The following is a 22380-nucleotide window of genomic DNA, read 5'->3' as shown; positions in this document are numbered from 1 at the left end:
TGAGATCCCCAGTAACAATATAACAGGATGAAGGTCTGAGATTTGACTAAGATATGCAAATGTCAAAGCAGATGCACCAGCTCCTTGGCACATAGGAATAATCTACACAATTCTATGAGCTTTGCCTTTGTGAAAAACAAGTGTTATGCCTGCAAGGAGAACACTGGGCACATCAAATATCTGCCAACCCCAACTTGTGCATCAAAGCAACAAGACACTCTGCCTACAATGGGGCTTATTTATACCTTTTCAGGACCTACCCTTTCCATGGTTCAAACACGTGTTCCAGTCCCCTCCAATAAGAGAGCAGGAAAGAGAAATTCTCCAAAATCATGGACAGCCAGAAGCAGAATTCTCTCTGGCCTTCGTTTGGGCCATAGACACGTCATTCCAGTACACTCCAGAACCCAATAGCACCCTTCTAGGTCCATAGGTACTGTCAACCTGAAGTTATAGTGTCTTATGAACCCTGATACATACCCCTCAACTTTTAGAATTGTGAGAGGAATAACAGACCTTTCCCACCCATTCACAAGTTAATTTGTCTTGCTCCGCATCAGTAAGATGGGTTTCCTCTTTATAGAAGACCCATACCACTTACATTGAAAAAGAGGAAATTAAAATGAGAAATAGCCATCTGAGGTGGATATACTATCCCCGCTCCATGCCTATCATGGTATATTCTGATCCAGAGTAAGTAACTATGTAATTTTGAGAAGCTGCCTGTTTTTTTCTTTTTTTACTACAAAAACTAGCCTCCCAACCTGAACATGTACCCAAATGACTTCCACGCACCCTCTTCCCTCACACACAGGGGACACAAAAGGACTGATCAAAACCATAATCACTCCACTTCCCCTGGGTTTCCAAGGCACAGTATCTCCACTCCTAATCCCTAGGCGGCCATCCACCCAAATGGACAACACCTTGAGACCCAGGCATAGAACCTTGTAACCACCACCCTAATATTACCCCAACAATCAACTCACCCTGTTCTCAAACACCCTCATCATCCTCCACCCTCCTTATGAGCAGAGACCAGAACCAAGCACCAAAAGCTGGTTTGCAGCAACCAGCCCTAAGTTGCAAACTCCCACTCGAGCACTGGGGCTTTAACACCATTTGGCTCCACATACAGACATCTGCTTACTAAGTGGCCTCTGAAAACTACATTGGTGCACAGCCCAATCTGCATACTGATCACAGGATCTGGAACTTACTTTGTCCCTCCAGTACAGTGTGACATGCGCACCAAAATTCACACACACTGGGAACTCCCCTCTGCTACTACTCTTTGCTCATCTCCCAGTTCTTCTGTGGTAAAAAGCGGAAAAGTTCCCCCATCCATGCAGGATCTGCCCAGCCAAAATAAGAAACAAAATTTTGAACCAGTCTAACATATACTCCCTCCTCTCCTCCTTCAATCCTCCCATTCCCCAAATCAGAAAGTAAACACCAAATACCAAGACCCACCCATCCATCTCTACATTATACCATATATTTTATCATGCCCTTAACAACTATTAAACTAGCTCCAAACCCAGACAGAAAATGGATATTATGCATCACTGAGCTTCTCCTCCATTTGACTCCCACAGACGCTACAAAAACAGACATGCCTCCGATGTTGTCAAATCCAAAATCTTATCAGCATGACTAATGTGAAAGCAAGTAGGATTCAACATCGCATAATGGACACCCTTCTGATGAAGCACATGTTCAATATCTAAAAAGCCCGTCTTTGTTTTTGCAAATCCACAGAGAAATCTTGAAAAATATATTTTCTCGTTCCTTGGAAGAATAGTTCTTTTAGCTGACTTCCATGATTTTACATTTACAGTATCTCTATAGCTATGTAGTCAAATGATGATTGTACTAGGGTGGACATTTTCTGACTGCACTGGGGCAAGCGCCCTATAAGCCTAATCAGTTTGATTTTCCCATCCTTACTGGAAATACTGAGTGCCTTTGAGAGCCAGCTACTAAAACATTTCATGGCATATGCGCTCTCCACCTTCTCCAGAAATCCCACTGTGCACAAAGTGTTGTGATGATGTCTGTTCTCTAAGTCGTCCTGCTTCTCTAGTATTATTGTGTGAGAGTTCCAGAGCCTCCAGCTTCTTCTGTATAACTGTTAATGAATCTTCAAGTTCTTCCTTCCTTTCCACTATTGTCAAAGCAAGCACTGGTCTCTCCTACAGTAAAGACCAATTGGGACACTTTGTCCACTACCATTTCTAGCTTGGAATTGATGCTAGAATGAATCCTCTACCTGATGTGGTTCATAATCACCTTAAGAGCTTCCACATACCTCCAGAGAGAAGAGAGCTACTCTTCATAAGACACAGTTTTCTCTACCATAGATTTCCTATTTGATCTCTTAGGCCTGATCGCTTGCTCACAACACTTCATCAGAATGGACTTCTCAACAGTCACTTGTCTTGAATTGGCCCTGATGAAAGACTCCAAATATGAATAAAAATAGATGGGAGTGGGAGCAACCCAGATAAGCAAATTTTCAATATGAAGAGTCATTATGTGACCACCAAACATCATAACTGCAAAACTGTGACACTGTAAATACCTGAGTCAAAGACAGAAAAATTATCAGGCCACACTCAATGGGGTCCATTCGGCAACTGCTCGATGTGAGGCACAGACTGTTGAGAGGCTGTGACCTCAAAAGCAGAAATGGTTTGTTGTGCACAAATACAGACTACAAGATGCAACTGGAGTAAGAACAGGGTGTCTTTTGCCTGCGATAGCTATCTTCCCATCGGGTTGAATCCTCATGTGCTGGTGACCAGCAAAGTGTGGACAACAGGAAATGCTAGGCACACACAAAGACGAGGGCTAACTCAACCTTGGAGACATGAAGAAGCCTACAGAAGCAGGGCAGGACTGCTGCAGGAACACAGGATACACGAAGCAATCCAGGGCAAAACAAATAAGAAGCACAGGCCCAAAAGTAAGACCAAACATAAGACCACAAAGTATTTGGACCAAGCTCTGGCCAAGTGCAGATTGTAAGGCTGGAATACAACTTGGCCAAATAGAAACAAGTTGGCTACCAGCAGGAGGTGCAGGCTATAGAGTTGGGAGAACTAAACAGATAGTCCAAGAGGTACACTGAGGCACTCTGCTGGGAGAAGGCAAAAAACCATCCAACAGGTCTTTATGCATAGAGTGACTATGGTTTAAACCCAATCATCAATGAACACAGATGTCTTAGACAACAACCTGGTTAACTTTGGGAGCCATGTGGATAATTATAAAAATGATAATGAGACACTGAAGAGGGCCCAGATATTGGATTAAGCATTGGTTTTATAAGAATCAAAGAGGGCCTGAAATGACCTGGCAGTGGAGGTGGAAGAGTTCAGTATTTTAACAATTTTTGGGCATGCTTGAACATATATGGATACTAATGGTGGGAAACAAGTTGAATGATCGGTTAAGGCATGGGGGATACTACATGTAATCACAAGGCAGGGAGGATACCGTATCTCCCACTGATCACCACTGATTTTTATTCATTAAAAACCAAGCAACCCATTTCAGGGTCATTTTCTCTATCCCCAGCTATGATAGCAATATTTAATGTGTCAAAAGCTGAACTAAAATCTAATAAAATCAATAGAATATCATTTTCTCTCTATGTAATTTGCACAGTGGATCAAACATTGCTACCAGGGCTGTCTGGAACCCAGTAAACATGTATCCTGAGTCTGGCCAGGAGGTATTATTGTTGTGCAATAATCCCTTCCCTGCAGTGGGTACGAATGTTGCCTCCATAGCAATCCAAGTCCTGATCATCTCAACCAGCAGAATAGAAACTGGGGATTCTCTCACATGGACTGCCTCAGAGTCATTAGGCCAGACAGAAACACAATTTTTAAAAGTGCACCTAGTTTAATCAGTGGTTTTCACAGATACTTTACTGAACTTTTGGACAAGTGAAATTACTTAACACCTTGTCTCTGTCACACTTAGTAGCTGTTTTAATCTCACTGCATAAGGTGTAAAGATTCAGAAGTGAGGGGGAGGGGGGAAGGGAACAACAACAGGAGGAGTGTGGAAAAAAATGGCCAGTTATATCTCTGGCCACTTACCCATTAGCCAGATTCCTTCCCTTTTCCTGACTGAGATACTTAGTTGGCTCTGCATAATGATGGTTTATAATTATCAAGGCCTTTATAAACTGTATTATTGTACTTCAAAAGCAGCATTTTTGTGGATGCACATCCTCTTTCCATTTCTGGGTCATGCACAGAAGGTTGTACAGTCTATAAGCCTGATTTATCAAGTTCTCTCTATTCTGTGCCTATGGGAAAAAATTAAAAAAAATAAAATAAAATCAGGCCACAAAACTCTAAACTGACATGTATCTACACTGCTTGTCAATTGTTTTAAAAATGTAATAAGTCTGAATAAGAGAAAAACTTATTATAATGCTATAAAATATCAGTGATATTTCTATGAATTATTTCTTTGGCCCTTGTAAGTAGAATACACTGGGTAAAAATGAATCATATTATATTAAAGTTTAATTAAAATTTGCATTCACCTAAGCACTTGCATGAGTCCTAGTAAAATGAAATTTGTGTTGGCACGTTACTCAACACATCTAAAGTCAGTGAGCTTCAGAAATACCACTGCATGCCCCTAAGAACATTTCATAAGCAGACCCTTTTTCACAATGCTGGATTTACACTTCAAACGTTTCTGAAATTCTGCATGAGGATATCAGCAAGAGATTATTTCAATCCTCACTACTTTCAGATATATCACATAATGTAAATACTGTACACAAATTCCTAAAAAGAACAAAACTACCAGAAATCTGATTTTTTTAAATCCATTATGTTTGTTCCACAGTACCTTATTATTGCTCTATAAGAGGCTTCTGTGTCTGGCAAACTTAATCACTGTGATCAATTATTCATAAGCTTCAAGTTTTTCTCCCACCAACTTGAACCACCTACCATCACCACCCCACATCCTGGATGAGTATGTTAACAACACAGTTCAGACACAGTATGGCTGCCAGGGAAGCAGAAGGAAACAGCTCAGCTGTTCTTTTTCTGAGGGAGACCTCAGATTATTAAGAAATAAGCCATGTCTTTCAAAATTAGAAAATATTGGAAGAAAAACAGAAAAAATTAAATAAATTACTAGTACTCAATTAAAATTAGATTCTATTTTGGGGTTTTTTCTTGTGCTTGATATGCAAATAATTTAAAGGTCCTATGATGCCATAAAAATTATTTTGAAATTGTCTGCCAGAATTGTGATTGGTAACATAGTAAAATGATGGCAGAAAAAGACCAAAATGGCACATCCACTCTGCCCAACAAGGTTTTCAGGATTGTAATTGCGTCTCTATGCTGGTTACACCCATGCTTCTTGTTTAGGGTGGTACAGGGAGATTCACTCAAAAGAGGCCCCAAATATTCTGTAATAACTCTCACTAGGACGAAGCAATCTGAGCGAAACAACGTGCAATGTGTTCTTCAGAATATGGAGCTTCAAACAAGCCGGGATGCACCTGCATTGGAGTGATGAGGAGGGAGTAGCTTGCTTGTTACGGCGGTTACTACCCCAAACCAAACAAGCCTGATACTTCACTTTCAATGCATATAAAACATAGCTCTCTGCTTCAACGGCAGGGGAGAAAGACTGACACTTCATGCATATCCAGCATAGCTCTCTGCTTCAACGGCAGGGGAGAAAGACTGACACTTCACGCATATCCAGAATAGCTCTCTGCTTCAAGGCAGGGGGGAATGAAGAAATGTGAATCTATATTCAGGCAACAACCAACAAGGACTGAATTACATAGTCTGGATAAACAGATAAGCATGGGTGTAGCTTGCTTATTGCAGTGGTTAATACCCCTAACTAATTAAGCTATTTCACTTAGATGCAGTTCCAACACTGCTCTCTACATTAATGGCGGGGGAGGAAGGGAAATAGAATAAAAAAGGTTACTAAGAGCCAAGAGTAACAGATAAGTATGAGAAAAATAACTGTGAAAGCTTGCTGGGCAGACTGGATGGGCCGTTTGTTCTTCTTCTGCCGTTGTTTCTATGTTTCTATGAGGTGCCAGACAGTCGTTGCGACATTTAACCTCTGTTTGCGAGATGGAGCAATGTGTCACACATCAGCAAAGAGCATAGCAGAAATTGTGTCCTTTTTCGGCAACAGGATAATTTCAAAGGGGCTTTGGCCACCATGGTCGCCGGTTCTGACACCACCAAACTTCTTCCTTTGGGGTATGCGCAAAGGAAAAGTCTATCAGAACAAGCCTTGCATTGTGGAAGATTTGAAGAAAAACATCAAATATGAAATTGCTGCTATTCCCCACGATATGTTTGCAGACATGTTCATGAACATGGAGCGCTGCGTCAAAATGTGTGTGGCGGAAAACAGCGATCACAAGCCACATCGCATGTAATGCAAAAAGATTACACATACGTCAAGGTATGCAGCTTATTTTTTTGGTTCAGATTGCTTCACCCTAACAGAAGTTACAACAGAATATTTGGGGCCTCTTTCGAGTGAATCTCCCTATATCTGCCACTTCATGCAAGTTTTATTTATTTAACAATATTTATGAATCGCTTTCCAAATCAACTAGGATTCGCCCAACGTGATTTAAGTTTCCTACTACCCCATGCCTTTCTTGGGGAAACAATATAAAAATTTTTATGTTTTGGGTTTAACCACACCTTCATGCAGATTACACCAGTGCATTGCTTACATCATCGATCTAATAAGGGATCCTCTGTTATCCCATGCTTTTTTAGTTCTGCTATCAATGTCTCCACCACCTCCTCAATCCACCATTCTTTCCATGAAAAATTTATTTTCCGATGTTGTTTCTGAATCTACCTCCTCATATCTTCAAACTGTGACCCCCTAATTTTCCACTGAAAAAGGTTTATTTGTGTGTGAATATTTTTCAAATATTTAAATATCTGTATCATATCTCCCCATCCTCTCCACAAAGGTTCATTCTAAGGCAAGAATCCAAGACATTAGGATTACTAACTTTCACGCAGATGCAATATCCATGTGGGGAAAACAGGCGCTCATGATTGAGAGCCCGCTCTCCCAACGCATGCCGATCAACCTCTCCTGGGCACCCGATTTAATGTTTAAATCAGGTGCTGCTATACAAAGGAGGCGCTAAGGGAAAATGTGCGACCCTAGCACCTCCTAAGCAGCAGACACCCAGGCGAAGTCGGCTATCAGCCGGTTAGGAAAACGGACGGTAAATTTTACGAGCATCCCTTTTCCTAACCTGTGTACAGACACAGGTTAGGAAAATGGTCGCTCGTTAATTGAGCTCTGGGCAGGCATTAATTTCTGAGAGTAAAAATGTGTGCTTCAGGAGCACTTTTTTATTTTTTTTAATAAGGGGAGAATACCTAATAGCCTCATCAACATGCATTTGCATGTGATGAGCACTATTAGCTTTGCGGGGGTTGAACGCGCATTTTGGACACACTAATCCCCTTACAGCATAAGGGGTTGTGGGCACGCGTCCAAAATGCGCATCCAACCACGGGTTAAACAGTGCAATCAGCTAGGCACACTGTATTGCATCGGAGGTTTGTTAAAATGGGGGGTACCTCAATGAGTCATTAGTGAATAGGATGGGAAAAAAGAAGGGCAGTGGGCAATACAAAAAGCAGATATTCTAAAGGTAATTACCTTTTTGTGAGGAAGAGGCTGCTATGAATTTCTTTAAAAAAAAAGTAGCTAAAAAGATAAGAAAATAATGTTAGCATTCATAAAATACAAGAGATTGCAGAAAGAAAGAAACAATATCTGGAAAAGCTAAGAGAAGCTGGGAAAGTAGTCAGAAAAGCAAAGATGCAAATGGCAGAAAAAACAGCACACAGTAAAATGGGGAGTGTACAAGACTAAGGTATGACATGATAGGAGGAAGTACAATAGTGATACTGTGAGAATAAAGTCATCTGAACTTTCAGATTATATGGATTGAATTTCTAATGTTTGGGAAATAATTGTACATGAAAAATGAATGTCACTATGAAATACATTTTGGATTTCTTTTTATTTATATTCTTCCTTTCATGACTGGAGGCAACTTCAAAGTGGATTATATTCAGGTACTGCTGAAGATACAAGCACGTGACTGCCGTTTGTTGAGAGAATGCTATTTCAGTTTGAATTTGCAGATTAGCTAGGTCATCTAAAAAAGGTTCAATAATCCTACCAAAAAACAACTAACAACTACTTACACAAGAGTTGATACCACTAAGATAAGATCTTAGACCATGCTAGGGAGAAGCCGGCTATCATAGTACATATGGGTACCAATGACATAGGAAGGAGAAATCATTTAGCTAGGAAGCTCAAATCCAGAACATCCAGGGTAGCATTCTCTGAATTGCTCCCCATTCCATTCACAGGACCCCAGAGGCAGGCAGAGTTCTGGAGGCTCAATGAATGAATGAGACAATGATGCAGGTAACAAGGTTTTAATTTTGACAGGACCTGAGCAACATTTTGGGGAAAGGGGAACCTATTCCAAAAGGATGGGCTCCACCTTAACTAGGATAGAAAAAAAACTGCTGGTGCTAAAATTTAAAAAGGAAATAGAGCAGTTTTTAAACTAGAACATGGGGAAAGCAGAGAGTCACTAAGCAGCACATGGTTTGGAGAGGGACGCCTTTGAAGCATGCCAACAGAATTGAGGTGTTACAGCATCCCGATAGAGAGATTCCAATAAAGGCAAAAGTTGCCCAGGTACATTTAAGTAAAGAACTGACTGAGTTAAAAATATTCCCGTCAACTGCTAAGAATGTTGTATATACAAATAAAACACACCCCTTTAAATGTCTGTCTGCAAATTCCAGAAGTCTAAAAAGTAAGATGGGTGAGTTAGAATGTAGATCACTGAATGAAGGGGTACACATTATTGGCAGCTAAGAGATTTAGTGGAAGGAAGATAACAAGCGGAACAGTGCTGTAAATAGTGTACAAATTATATTGCGATGATAGAGTGGATGAACTTGTGGGGCAGCGCTATATGTTAGGGACAGCACAGGGTCAAACAAGATAAAGATCCTGCAGAAAAATAAATGCACTTTGGAAATTTTATAGATAAACATTCCATGTATGATGGGAAACAGTATATCAGTGGGGGTATAATACCGTCCGCCTGGCCAGAAAGAAAAGGTGGACAATGAAATGTTAAGGGAAATTAGAGAAGCTAACAAATTTCGCAGCACAGTAATAATGGGATATTTCAATTATCTTAATATTGACTGGGTAAATATCACATCAGGATATGGTAGTGGGAAGGTTGCAGCCCATCTGCATACTTCTCCTAGCTGCTTTGGTGGTCAACTCCTGAAGCCACCATAACCTACCTCAGGCTTGAGCTGCTCCCACTCTGCATTCCTCGAGCAGCTGACCAGGTCCTGGGGAGGTTGCAGACCTCTATTTATTAATTACTTATGGCTCCACCAATATTTTGTCTTCCTGATGTTAATCCTTCCAAATTTTATTCCCTGCTGCAAACCACTACTAACACTAAATCCACATTTCTCATTCCCTACATTCTTTATATCAATTGTCATTCTGACGTCTGCATTGTCCACTGCTCTTGAACTTCAAAGTTTTCTTTCAGACAGCCAACTCCATTCTCTCTGACAGCATCTCATCCATGTCGCTGTCATCACATCCCTATCTCCTGTCTAAGTATTCTCCTGTTCCTCCTCAAATTCTGAGCTGGGAACATCAATCCCAATCCAGGCCCTCCAATGCAACTTTCACCCCATCGGTACATATCAAACTGTTACCCTTCCAAACTTACCATTATACACCTTTTTCCTCTCTCTTCTCTTCTCATGCTCCCTGTAAAATGTCCACTATTTCCAAAAAGCTTACTTATATTCATGACCTCTGTCTCTCATATTCATCATCTCCTTGCCTTGACTGGAATCTGGTTTTCCTCGGAGGACTCTGCTTCAGTTGCTGATCACTGTCATTGAGGTTATCTTTTCTCCTATGCACAATAGGCTGCAGTGGTGGGCTGCTGCTCTCCTCTCTCTCTCTTGTAGGCTTTAATCCCTTCTTCCACCTCAATCCCACTCTTTTTCTTTATTTCAGGCTCATTCCATCTGCTTATTCACAACATTTCAAACTACCTCTCCAGGTAGCTATCATTTATCAAACCCCAGATAAATCTCCCTCCTTTCTCACAGACTCCTGACATTCCTGCTTCCTTCACCCATATTCCCCTTCCCTTATTCTTAGCAACTTTAACCTCCATATTGATGACCACCTTTAACTCTTATGCCTCAAAATTCCTTTCCTTAATCTCCTCATTTGATCTCCAACTCTGATCTACCATTCCTACTCATAAACATGATCACTGTCTTGACTTGGTCCTTTCCTCCAACTGCTGTCTTCTGACTTTCCCACCTAAGTTCTTCCTCTCTCAGACCATCATCTGATAACTTTTCACATTAAACCACCCTTCCCTACAGCCTCATCCAGTCAGCCTACCCATATCAACACCTTCAGGAATCTTCAAGCTGGCGATCCTTGATTCCTCTCCATTACAATTTCATCTCTCCTTTCTTCCACTACATTGACTGAGTCAACTGATGAAGCAGTTTTCTTCTTAAAATACTATACTTTTGGGGGTCACATAATGTGGTGAGCATAGGCGGACATGTGATTGAGGGCTCCAGATGCCATCCTCCTAAAATTAACATAAATACTACCAATCCGTGTATTAAACAGTGCTTTTTTTTCTTTCTTGAGTGTTAGATAGATGTCTATAAACAGAAATATGCAGAAAACATTGCCAATTATGCCTCTAAGGGAGGGAAAAAGGAGTTAGAAATACCAAAAGGGATTCCTGAAAAAATGGCTGCCTACCAAAAGTGTGTAAGAAGATCTGTACTGGGAAACAAAGCCGTGGCTGAAATTTCAGTGGCAGTAGTAGAAACCTTACATACAAAGCTGGATTTGATTTCGGAACAAATTTCTGATTTGAAAGCTTCAATCACAGACATTGGTACTTGGCTTGACAACGCAGAAGGAAGGATATCTTTATTAGAGGATGACTCACTATCGACTACTAACAAATTGTACGCACTTGAAAAGCGAGTGGAACAACAAGAGAATAAGTTAGAGGAGCTGGACAATAGGTCTCGGTGAAATAATATTAGACTAATTGGTCTGATTGAATCAATAGATGATCAAACTATGGAAAAATAGCTCCCTGACATTTTGAATTTGCCTGACTTGGCAGGAGAACTTAAGATCGAACACACTCACTGTCTGGGATATAAACGTGATGGAAATCTTAGACCAAGGATTGTCATAATGAAAGTACTTAATTTTATACACAAACAGCAGCTTCTGTAAACTTACCGCAAAGTCCACTCCATTTCCTACCTTGACAAGCAAGTGCATATTTTTCCTGATTATTCGGCAAGAGTGGAGTAGCCGCCTAGTAGTTAGAGCAGTGGGCAAGTCACTTTACCCTCCATTGCCTCAGGTACAAACGTACAGGCCGATATAGAACAGTGCGCTCAGCTGAGTGCACCGTTTAGCCCCCATTTGGCCGCGCTATTATTACCCCTTATACTGTAAGGGGTAATCATGCGTGGAAAATGCACAGACAACCCCCCCCCCCAAAAAAAAAAACAACCTAATAGCGCTCATCACTTGCAAATGCATGTTGATGAGCCTATTAGTTAGTACCCACAATACAGAAAGTAAAATGTGCAGCCAAGCCGCACATTTTACTCTCAGAAATTAACACCTGCCAAAGACAGGAGTTAATTTCAGACGGCAGCAGGCAAGTGTACAGAAAAGCAGAAAAAACTGCTTTTCTGTATACACCCTCCGACTTAATATCATAGCGATATTAAGTCAGAGGCCCCAAAAATTAAAAAAAAAAAAAAAAATCTGCCCGCGGCCCGCAGGTTGGAAAACAGACACTCAACTTTGCCAGCGTCCATTTTCCAAACCCATGGCTGTCAGCGGGTTCGACAACCGACGCCAGAAAAATTAAGCGTCGGCTGTCAGACCCGCTGACAGCCGCTGCTTCCGCCAATAAGGCGCTAGGGACGCGCTAGTGTCCCTAAGCCTCCTTATTAGTGCGGGCCCTAATTTAAATACAGAATCGCGCGCCCAGGAGAGGTGCCTGGATGTGCGTCGGGAGAGCTGGCACTCGCCTTGGTGCGCTGGCTCTCCCGCGGATTTTACTGAATGGGCCTGATAGATTGTAAGCCCTCTGGGGATAGGGAAATACCTACAGTACCTGACTGTAATCCGCTTTGAAGTGCTTAAAAAGTGCGAAAAGCAGAATATAAAAATCTAAATAAAATAAAGAATGTCTCACTCTGCACTGAACTGTTTAACAAGCAGAAAAAATGTGTTGCAGTATCCTGCTCGCCTGAAAATCTGGCATGTAGGATCCTTCCAGCTTTTTGATAAAGTGAATGCAGCAAAAGACTTTCTGGCTAACTGTCCTGATTTCATTTTGAAGTGGCTCGTTATTTTCAATCTTCATACCTAGAAGGAGTTTGATTGGTTTTTGAAGTTTAGATTAATAAGGTTATCGCTATTCATAAGACCTGGAAGCCCTACCTTGAGGAGTTTTGGTGAGGCATAACTGTCTCCTGGAATAAATAAGCATTATTAAAACAATAGAAAGGAAGAGAGAGAGAACAGAAGTTCATCCTGGACAGTTGGCTTTTTGGATCTTTTACTGGCAATGAGTATAAAAAGGGGAGAGCTGCAGAAGGTAAACTAAGCGAGGTTATAAAACTGATCATTTCCAGCAGGTGAATTTTACCAAAGGCAGTACAATGCACATGGTCTGGTTCGCTGTTTAATGGAATCACTCCTTAATAGAGGTCATTGCCTTTTCTTTCTTTGGTGCATTGTGCTCCCTGCAATCACTGCAAGGATTCTTCGAATCTGCAATAAACTTTCTTATGTGTCGTGCCGGAGACGGCTCTTACGGAACTCCAAATTTATTTTTCAGGTTTCGATTGTTTGACTGAGGCTGCAAGAGGAAGCGCTTATTTGAATCGCATGGACTTGGGAGCTCTTAAGATCCTTTGTTTTATTACTTATTTTATGTTGCCTTTATTGACAGCAGAGTCTCTCCGGTTCTGTCCCAAAGCTGTAAAAGAGGCGATTTGTTTACCTGTTATTATCCTGGTGAGTTAATGTTTATCTCTCTTAAGGAGGTATGGATATATCCTTGCCTTTTTGCTGATCTTGGGGAAAGTTTGATATAGAATGTGCTTCGGAATCACTTGAGTTCTTTTCTTTGTTGGCGTGCTCATGGGTCTGCAATTAAGCTCCGAGTGGATTAGAGGATGGCAGCCGTTCACATGAATAGGTACCTCTTTCTTGCTGGAAGGCAGCAAGTGGTTAGTCAAAGAAGGAGAGAGAAAGGGATTAGATGGACAAAAAGGTTAGGATGGAGATTGGGATTAGATGAGTCAGTAGGGAGGGGGAAAAAGTAGCTCAGTTTATTAGAAAAATAGGCGGCTGTATTTTAACTCATTTCTATTAATAAAAAATGGTTTATATTTATTTTATTTATTTGTTAACTTTTATTTACCGACATTCGTGAAGCACATCATGCCGGTTTACAATGAACTCAGGCGGGAAATACAATAAAACAATATAACATTAATAACAATAATACAATGAACCAAAGGAGCAATAAAATAAGGGAGGATAGGGGAAGGAGAGGTGGGGGAGGATAGGCAGGGTAGGCGGGACAAGGGGAGGGAGGGGATGAGGAGGGGAAGGGGAAAAAGGCAGACAGATAGATGAAGTAAAAAACAAATTAAAATAAAATAGAATAGAGGAACTATGTACAGTTGCAAATATGTTATATAAACTTGATTTTATATGTTATATGTTTTATATGTTTATATGATTTTATATGTTATATAAACTTGATTTTAAACTCCAGCAAAACAGAGATGATACTTATCTCACAAGACCCACGTATCTACTCACCCAGCCTTTCGCAACCCTCCTCATTAAACATTTATCTCTCCTCAAAAGTCAGGGATCTAGGAGCATGGCTTGACAATCAACTTAACTTAAAAAATTTTATAAACACCACCACCAAGGACTGTTTCTATAAACTACAAGTCCTCAAAAAGTTAAAACCACTCCTTCACTTCAATGACTTTCGCCTCGTCCTTCAATCCATTATTTTTTCAAAACTCGACTACTGTAACTCAATTCTACTTGGTCTCCCCGCTAACAGTATCAAGCCTCTACAGATGGTACAAAACGCCGCTGCCAGAATCCTAACAAACACCAATAAAAGAGAACATATTTCCCCCATTCTGAGCAACCTCCACTGGCTACCCATCAAACAGAGAATCCTTTTTAAAACCCTGACCATTATTCATAAATCAATACACAACATCGCACCTATATCACTCCAAACTCAACTTCGTCCACACCTATCCTCCAGACCCATCAGAAGCGCTTACAGAGGCACATTATTCGCCCCTCCAGCAACATCATTACTAAGAAAAAGAGCACTCTCAACTGCAGGACCACACCATTGGAACGCTCTCCCCCCTGACCTACGCCTCGAACCCAGTCTACCAGAGTTCAAAAAAAAGTTAAAAACCTGGCTCTTCAGGCAAGCGTTCCAATCTCCAGAATGTAACTAAGCGCCGCATCCTGATTGAACTATTCTGTGTTACAGTTAATAATATGCAATTTTATGCAAAATTAAATTTCAATTTACCTTACATTTAATTTAAGTTCAACATGCCATTGGCCTAATTTTAATTAAATTACGAAAATATTTAAGGATTTATTGTTATTGTTCAATGTTCTTTGTATTATGAATGTATTATATGTTATTGTTCAATGTTCTTTGTAAAAAAAACCCCGATCTGACTTCCCAGACCAGGGCTATCTTTTCGTTCCATGTAAACCGGTCTGATTTGTATTGTATACAGGAATAAATAAATAAATAAATAAATATATATATATATATATATATATATATATATATATATATATGTATGTTATAGGATGTTATTTGTCTGTGGAGAGCAGAGTTGGATCTCACTTTACCTTTCTGTGGGTTGTGGGGCTAGGCAGGGGGCCCTGCACTTTTATATTACCACGTATTTTAAATATTAATCTCTCTTTCCAGGTTAATGGCTAATTCTCATCACCTTATTTCCTGGAATGTCAATGGGTTAGGCTCTCCGGTTAAGAGGAAGAAGGTTCTGCAAGCTTTCAATAGGCAAAGTCTCAACAGCCTGCTTGCAAGAAACGTACCTCTCTGCCATAGAAAATAAGAAGCTAATTAGAGAATGGGCTAAATTATCTTAAAAAAAAAAAAAGAAGAGTATACACATGTATCAAGGGCCCATTCTTCTTTGTCAAGGTTAGAGTACATCTTGGTTTCCCAAACATTTTTCCGCAGGTTTTAAAGGCAGAGATAGGCCTCCCAATAATCTCAGATTACTCCATAATCTGGCTGGATTTCAAGGTGTCAGAGGATGGGGGGGGGGGGGGGAAGGCAAGAGCGACTCTGGACATCTCCAAGTTATCTGAGAGAGTATATCTAGTTCCAGGCTTTTTTACGCAAAAAAAATGGGTGAATTTTGTAGACAGTAAAAGTCAATATAAAGACATACCGATTCTATTTTGGGAAACCAGTAATGTGGTTCTAAGAAATAAATCCTGTCTTATGTCCTGGAAAGAAATGCTAGACTGAATAAAACTATTCTTCAGCTGGAAAGTAAACAAAATTGCAAAGGAAAAGTTAGGTAGGATTCACACCAAGCAATGTAAGGAGGATTATATAAATATCCTATCAGATCTCAACTCATTTTTACACCAGAGGGCTCAACGTACTCTACAGATATCGGAACATAATTTTTTTCACTTTGGCAATCAAAGGGGAAACTTCTAGCAAGCACAGTGAAGATGTGGAGGAGCAAGACGTTTATTGAACAGTTAAAAAACAGTTCTGGAGAACTAGTCACAGGGGGTCTAGATATTTGCGAAATGCTGCGGAAATTTTATGAAGCACTGTATTCAGAGGATAGGATTGGAGTTCAAAAGATTGGATTGGAGTATCAAAAGAAGATACTTTCTTTAGGGATCATAAGCTACCACAATTCTCTGCGCAGCAATTACAATTTTTGAATAGACCTATACGATTGCACAAATTAAATCCAGTAAATCTTGCAAAGCCCCTGAACCTGATGGGTTTACCTATGATTATAAGATTTTAAGTCCGCAAGACGTACAGCCCCTGAAAGCCCCTGGACCTGATGGGTTTACCTATGATTATAAGATTTTAAGTCAGCAAGTCGTACAGCCCCTGAAAAATGTCTTTCTAGAAGCTTTTCCCATGGCTTTTAATAAAGCCTTTATCTCAGTATTAGCCAAGCCAGGAAAGGACCCAACAGTACCAGCTTCATAAAGGCCAATTTCCTTATTAAACTGTGATTTAAAGTTAATTGCAAAAGTTCTTGTTGACAGGTTGAGCCTGGTTTTCCCATCTATAATCTCTGGGACTCAAGTGAGGTTTGTTAAAGACAGAGTGGCGAGCGCACATATCATTAAATTGATAACTGCTATTTTCTTTTATAAACAGAGTCACATTCCAGCAGTGGCAATGGGTTTCGATTCTGAAAAAGCCTTCAACAGGGTCTCTTGGCCTTACATGTTTCAGTTTTGAAGAGACACAGATTCATGGATGATATAATTACATATATATCTATGCTCTACAGATCTCCAACATCTAAGATTATTACTAATGGATATAAATCCTGTGATTTTCTTGTGCATAGAGGAGTCCAAAGTTGTCAGCTCTCTCCTCTGATTTATATCTTGTCTATTGATCCCCTGTTAAGGAAGATAGATAATGGTGCTGAATTCAAGGTTTGTGGGAAAGCTCCATTCTTTTAAAATAACTTTTTTGCGGACGATGTCTTTTTTTTTTAACTGAACATTGGTTATGTTTGCTGAATGTTTTACATTACCAAAGTAGATTTGGTGAGCTTGAAGGGCTAAAGATTAATCAGAGAAAATCTGAAGTGTTGGATGTCAGTGGTACATTAAAAGCTGACTGGGGTGCAGATTTCCCATTGCGATGGGTTGAAGGAGAAATGAGATACTTGGGGATCGGATCTACAAGGTCAACATTTTTCCACTATTACAGAATATCGGTTCTCTCTTTACATAAATGGAGAACACTTCCTCTCTCCTTGGGCAAAGTTCAACTGCTAAAATTGATGATCATCCCCAGTTGGCTTTACATGTTACAAATGCTTCCCATTTGTTTACTTAGCAGGGATCTCTGAGAAATAAAAAGGCATTTTAATCTGTTTTTATGGAATGGGGAAAAAAAGCCAAAATCCTGTTAGACGTCCTAATGAAGCCGGTCTAACTAGGTGGGGTAAATTGTCCTAATATGCAGTTTTACAACTTAGCATGTCTACTGAGGCATATTACAGACTGGATATTTGAATCCTCATCTCATTCTTCGTCACAATCTCTGCAAGATTGGGTAGACAAAAAGGAGATGGAGCAGCTTTTAAACTAGAACAAGGGGGAAAACCCAACAATCACTCAGCAATGCATGGTTCGGAAAAATGTATCTTTGAAGGATACTAATGAAACAGGAGAGTTATGGCATCCCAACACAGAGGTTCCAATAAAAGCAAAAGTAACCCATGTACCTATAAGTAAAAATTACCTTAGCTAAAGAATTCCAAATTATCCATATCAACAGAAAAGAAAGTTGTAAATGCAAACAAAACAAAAAAACAACCCACACTTTGAAATGTCTGTATGCCAATGCCAGAAGTCTAAGAAGTTAAGATGGGAGAGTTAGAATGTATAGCAGTGAATGATGAGACAGACATAATTGGCATCTCAGAGACCTGGTGGAAGGAGGATAACCAATGGGACAGTGCTATATTAGGGTACAAATTATACTTCAATGATAGGGAGGATCAACTTGATGGGAGTGAAGCACTTTATGTCCGGGAGGATATATAGTCCAAGAAGATAAAGATCATACAAGGGACTAAATGCTCAGTAGAATCTATGAGTAGAAATCTCATGTGTGTTGGGTAACAGTATAGTGATAGGAGTGTACTACTGTCCACCTGGCCAAAATGATCGGGCAGATGATGAAATGCTAAGAGATCAGGGAAGCTAAACAATTTGGCAGTGCAGTAATAATGGGAGATTTCCATTACATTTACCCAGTCAATATTGGGGTAACATCAGGACATGCTAGAGACATAAAATTCCTGGATGGAATAAATGACTGCTTCATGGAGCAATTGGTTCAGGAACCAACAAGAGAGGGATATATTTTAGAATTAATTCTTAGTGGAAAGCAGGATTTGGTGAGAGAGGTAAAAGTGATGGGGCCACTTGGCAATAGTGATCATAACATGATCAAATTTGAACTATTGACTGGAAGGGGGACAATATGTATACCTACAGCTCTAAAACTAAATTTTCAAAAGGGAAACTTTGATAAAATGAGAAAAATAGTTAGAACAAAACTGAAAGGTGCAACTTTAAAGGTTAAAAGTGTACAACAGGCATGCATATTGTTTAAAAATACAATCTTAGAAGCCCAGTCAAGATGTATTCCATGCATTAGAAAGGTGGGAGGAAGGCAAAATGATTACCAGCATGATTAAAAAGTGAAGTGAAAGAGGCTATTTTAGCCAAAAAAAATCCTTCAAAAACTGGAAGAAGGATCCATCTGAAGAAAATAGGAAAAAGCATAAGCATTGTCAGGTTAGGTGTAAAACATTGATAAGGCAGGCTAAGAGAGAATTTGAAATTAAGTTGGCCACAGAGGCAAAATCTCATAATAAAAACTTTTTAAAATATATCAGAAGCAAGAAACCTGTGAGGGACCAGTTCGACCATTAGATGACCGAGAGATTAAAGGGGCTCTTAAGGAAGATAAGGCCATTGCAGAAAGACTAAATTAATTCTTTGCTTCTGTGTTTACTAATGAGGATGTTCGGGAGATACTGGTTCCAGAGATGATTTCCAAGGGTGATGATTCATATGAACTGAACCAAATCACTGTGAAACTGGAAGATGTAGTAAGGCAGACTGACAAACTAAAGTGTAGCAAATCACCTGGAGCAGATGGTATGCACCCAGGGGTTCTAAAGGAATTCAAAAATGAAATTTCAGCTCTCTTAATTAAGATTTATAAGCTATCATTAAAATCAACCATTGTACCTGAAGACTGAAGAGTGGCCAATGGAACCCCAATATTTAAAAAGGGCTCCAGGGGCGATCCAGGAAACTATTGACCAGGGAGCCTGAGTTCAGTGCCAGGAAAAATAGTGGAAACTAAACTAAAGATCAAAATCATAGAGCATATAGAAAGACATGGTTTAATGGAAACCAGTTAGCATGGATTTACCCAAGGCAAGTCTTGCCTCACAAATCTGCTTCATGTGGATAAAGGTGAGCCAGTAGATGTAGTGTATTTGATTTCCAGAAAGCATTTGACAAAGTCCCTCATGAGAGGCTTCTAAGGAAGCTAAAAAGTCATAGGATAGGAGGTGGTGTCCTTTCGTGGATTACAAAACTGTTTAAAGACAGGATTAAATGGTCAATTTTCTCAGTGGAAAAGGGTAAACAATGGAGTGGACTGGTGCTTTTCAATATATTTATAAAATATCAGGAAAGGAATTCGAGTGAGGTAATTAAATTTGCAGATGATACAAAATTATTCAGAGTAGTTAATCATAAGTGGATTGTGATAAATTGCAGGACCCTTGCGAGACTGGAAGATTGGACATCCAAATGGCAGATGAAATTTAATGTGGAACAAGAACAGGTAATGCATATAGGGAAAAATAATCCATGCTGTAGTTACACGATGTTAGGTTCCATATTAGGAGCTACCGCCCAGTAAAAAGATCTAGGTGTCATAGTGGATAAAAAGCACAGTTACTTACCTGTAACAGGTGTTCTCTTAGGACATCAGTTAGTCCTCACATGTGGGTGACATCATCCGATGGAGCCCGGCACAGAAAACGTTTGTCAAGGTTTCTAGAAGCTTTGACCAGCACACTGAGCATGCCCAGCATGCTACTATCCGCACGTCCATGCAAAGTCCCCCTTCAGTTTCGTAACATAGATGAAAAAATACGAGCGAAAAAATAAACAAACCGAAAGGAGAATCCAACTCCGTGGGATTCCTGAGGACTTAATATCCTGCTGTCCTAGGAAAATCGTGTTAGAGGTAAGCAAACTGCACTTTCTCTTAGGACAAGCAGGATCGTAGTCCTCACATGCGGGTGATTACCAAGCTCCAGACTGTCCCAGCCACCAAAGGGACCAAGCGACTTACAAAGTGCCAACTGGCACAACAACAAGAGTGGTGCCGTGATTCGAAAAAGAGACGGTCTAGTTCCCATACAGCACAGAAGGAAAAGTTGGATTCAAGACCTGGAACAGGTTGCGGAGGACGGTTGACCAAAAGCACTGCCCTGTTGCCCAATCCTTGTCCAAACAGTAATGAGCCGCAAACATGTAAGAGAACTCCAGGTGCGGTACAGCAAATCTCAGCGAGGGGGACTGCATGCAGATGAGCTACCAACACTGCCATGGCCCTGCACAGAGTGAGCCTTACCTATGCAGGCGAGCGGAGTGCCTGCCTGCTGATAGCAAAAGGCAATGCAGTCTGCCAACCAGTTCTCCCAGGGTCTGCTTACTCACCACCCTTCCCAGTCTGTTGGAATCAAATAGATATGAAGAGCTGGGAGGACTGTTTGTGGCTTGCAGTACGATCCAGAAAGAAAGCCAAGGCCTTTTGCAGTCCAAGGTATGAAGGGATCGCTCCCCGAGTGGGAATGAGGCCTGGGGAAGAAGGCGGGTAACACAATGGACTGATTAGGTGGAAATCTGATACCACCTTGGGCAGGAACTTCAGATACGTATACACCACCTCGCGATCATGAAAGAATTTTGTATATGGTGGGTAGGGTCACCAGAGCTTGAAGCTCACTGACCCTAAGAGCGAAGTAATCGCCACCAGGAACAAAACTTTCCAGGTGAGGAACTTCAGGTCGCAGACTGCAGCGGCTCAAAAGGAGAACGCATGAGCCGTTGCCAGGACAACAGCGAGGTCCCAGTCTGTGATAGGAAGCCAAAAAGAGGGGGCTTCAATTTGAGGAGGCCCCGCATGAACAAGCCTACCAAAATAGGTTGCGCAGAACCGGCACGCCAACGACACCCCGATGGTACGCACTGACAGCACTCATGTGGACCCCTGACCGAGCTGGTCTGAAGCCTAGACTCGGAGAGGTGCCACAGGTAGTCCAACAGCTATGGGAGAGGGCAGGAAAATGGATCCAAACCATGTCCCACACACCAGATGGAAATCTTTTCCACTTCAAGCTGTAGGACTTTCTGGTGGAAGGTTTTTGGAACACCACAGTACCTGAGAGACGCAGTCCAAGAGTGCCGAGGTGAAGGGACTATGCACTCAACATCCAAGCCGTCAGGGCCAACGCCTGGAGGTTCGGTTGGTGCAGGGTGCCCTGATTCTGAGAAATGAGATTGGGCACCATCCCCAGCTGGACAGGGGCCGCACCTGGACAAGTCCTGCAGAAGTGGAACCAGACCTGACATAGCCAGAAGGGCGCAACCAGGATCATGGTCCCGTCCTGTTGATTGAAGCTTCCCCAGCAAACGTCTTCACGTAAGAGCGGGCAGAAGGGAGATACGCATATAGCAGTGCCTCTCTCCCCAGTTGGATGGAAGAAGGAAGGCATCTCAGGCTGGATGTCCATCCCCTCGACAAACAGGGAGAAGAACTTGCCTCACCTTGTAGTTGTGAGGGGGAGGTGAAGAGGTCCACATCTGCGTGCCTCAGAGGCGGAGAAAGACCGAGAAACAGCTCTCAGCCGTCACCCCCAGGGGGAGGGACCACTCATAAGGCTTGAAAGGAAGGAGGCATCTTAAGCAATCCATCAGGACTATTCAGACTTCCCAGCAAGTGTGTGGCACGCAGAAACATTCCCTGCGAGAGGGGCCCAAGTCCACACTTGCACCACCTCCAGGCATAGCAGAAAATGAAAGCCCATACCTCCCTGCTTGTTGATATATCACATCGTGACTTGGCTGTCCGTTCAAATCATGACTTCCTTGGGCGACAAACTGGTCCCTGAACGCCCACAAGGCATACCAGATTGCCCGAAGCTCCAAGAAGTTTATCTGACAGCGGGCTTAGGAGGCGTGTGGATACCATTCACATGGGCTCCCCAGACCTGAGGGGAACCATTTGTGGTGAGAATCACCAGGGGTGGA

At 41.3% G+C, this 22380-nt stretch overlaps 1 protein-coding gene across 5 annotated transcripts in view; it reads right to left on the bottom strand.

The window, feature by feature from the left end:
* The window catches only part of CNOT4 (CCR4-NOT transcription complex subunit 4), a 420537-nt gene that overhangs the window by 380509 nt on the left and 17648 nt on the right, over positions 1 to 22380 (bottom strand). The window contains exons 2-3 of one of the 5 annotated variants that reach the window (XM_029615557.1): positions 7720 to 7767; positions 4113 to 4324 (exon numbers count right to left, since the gene is read on the bottom strand). The exons of 3 other annotated variants lie outside the window; for them this stretch is intronic. The gene's annotated coding sequence lies outside the window, so the exon portion shown is untranslated. The remainder of the gene's footprint in view (positions 1 to 4112; positions 4325 to 7719; positions 7768 to 22380) is intronic. One more of the 5 variants, XM_029615558.1, reaches the window with a different exon arrangement.

This window comes from Rhinatrema bivittatum, chromosome 9 (assembly GCF_901001135.1).
Source record: "Rhinatrema bivittatum chromosome 9, aRhiBiv1.1, whole genome shotgun sequence".
Taxonomy (NCBI): Eukaryota; Metazoa; Chordata; class Amphibia; order Gymnophiona; family Rhinatrematidae; genus Rhinatrema; species Rhinatrema bivittatum.
This window is presented reverse-complemented; position numbering and strand designations above follow the sequence as displayed.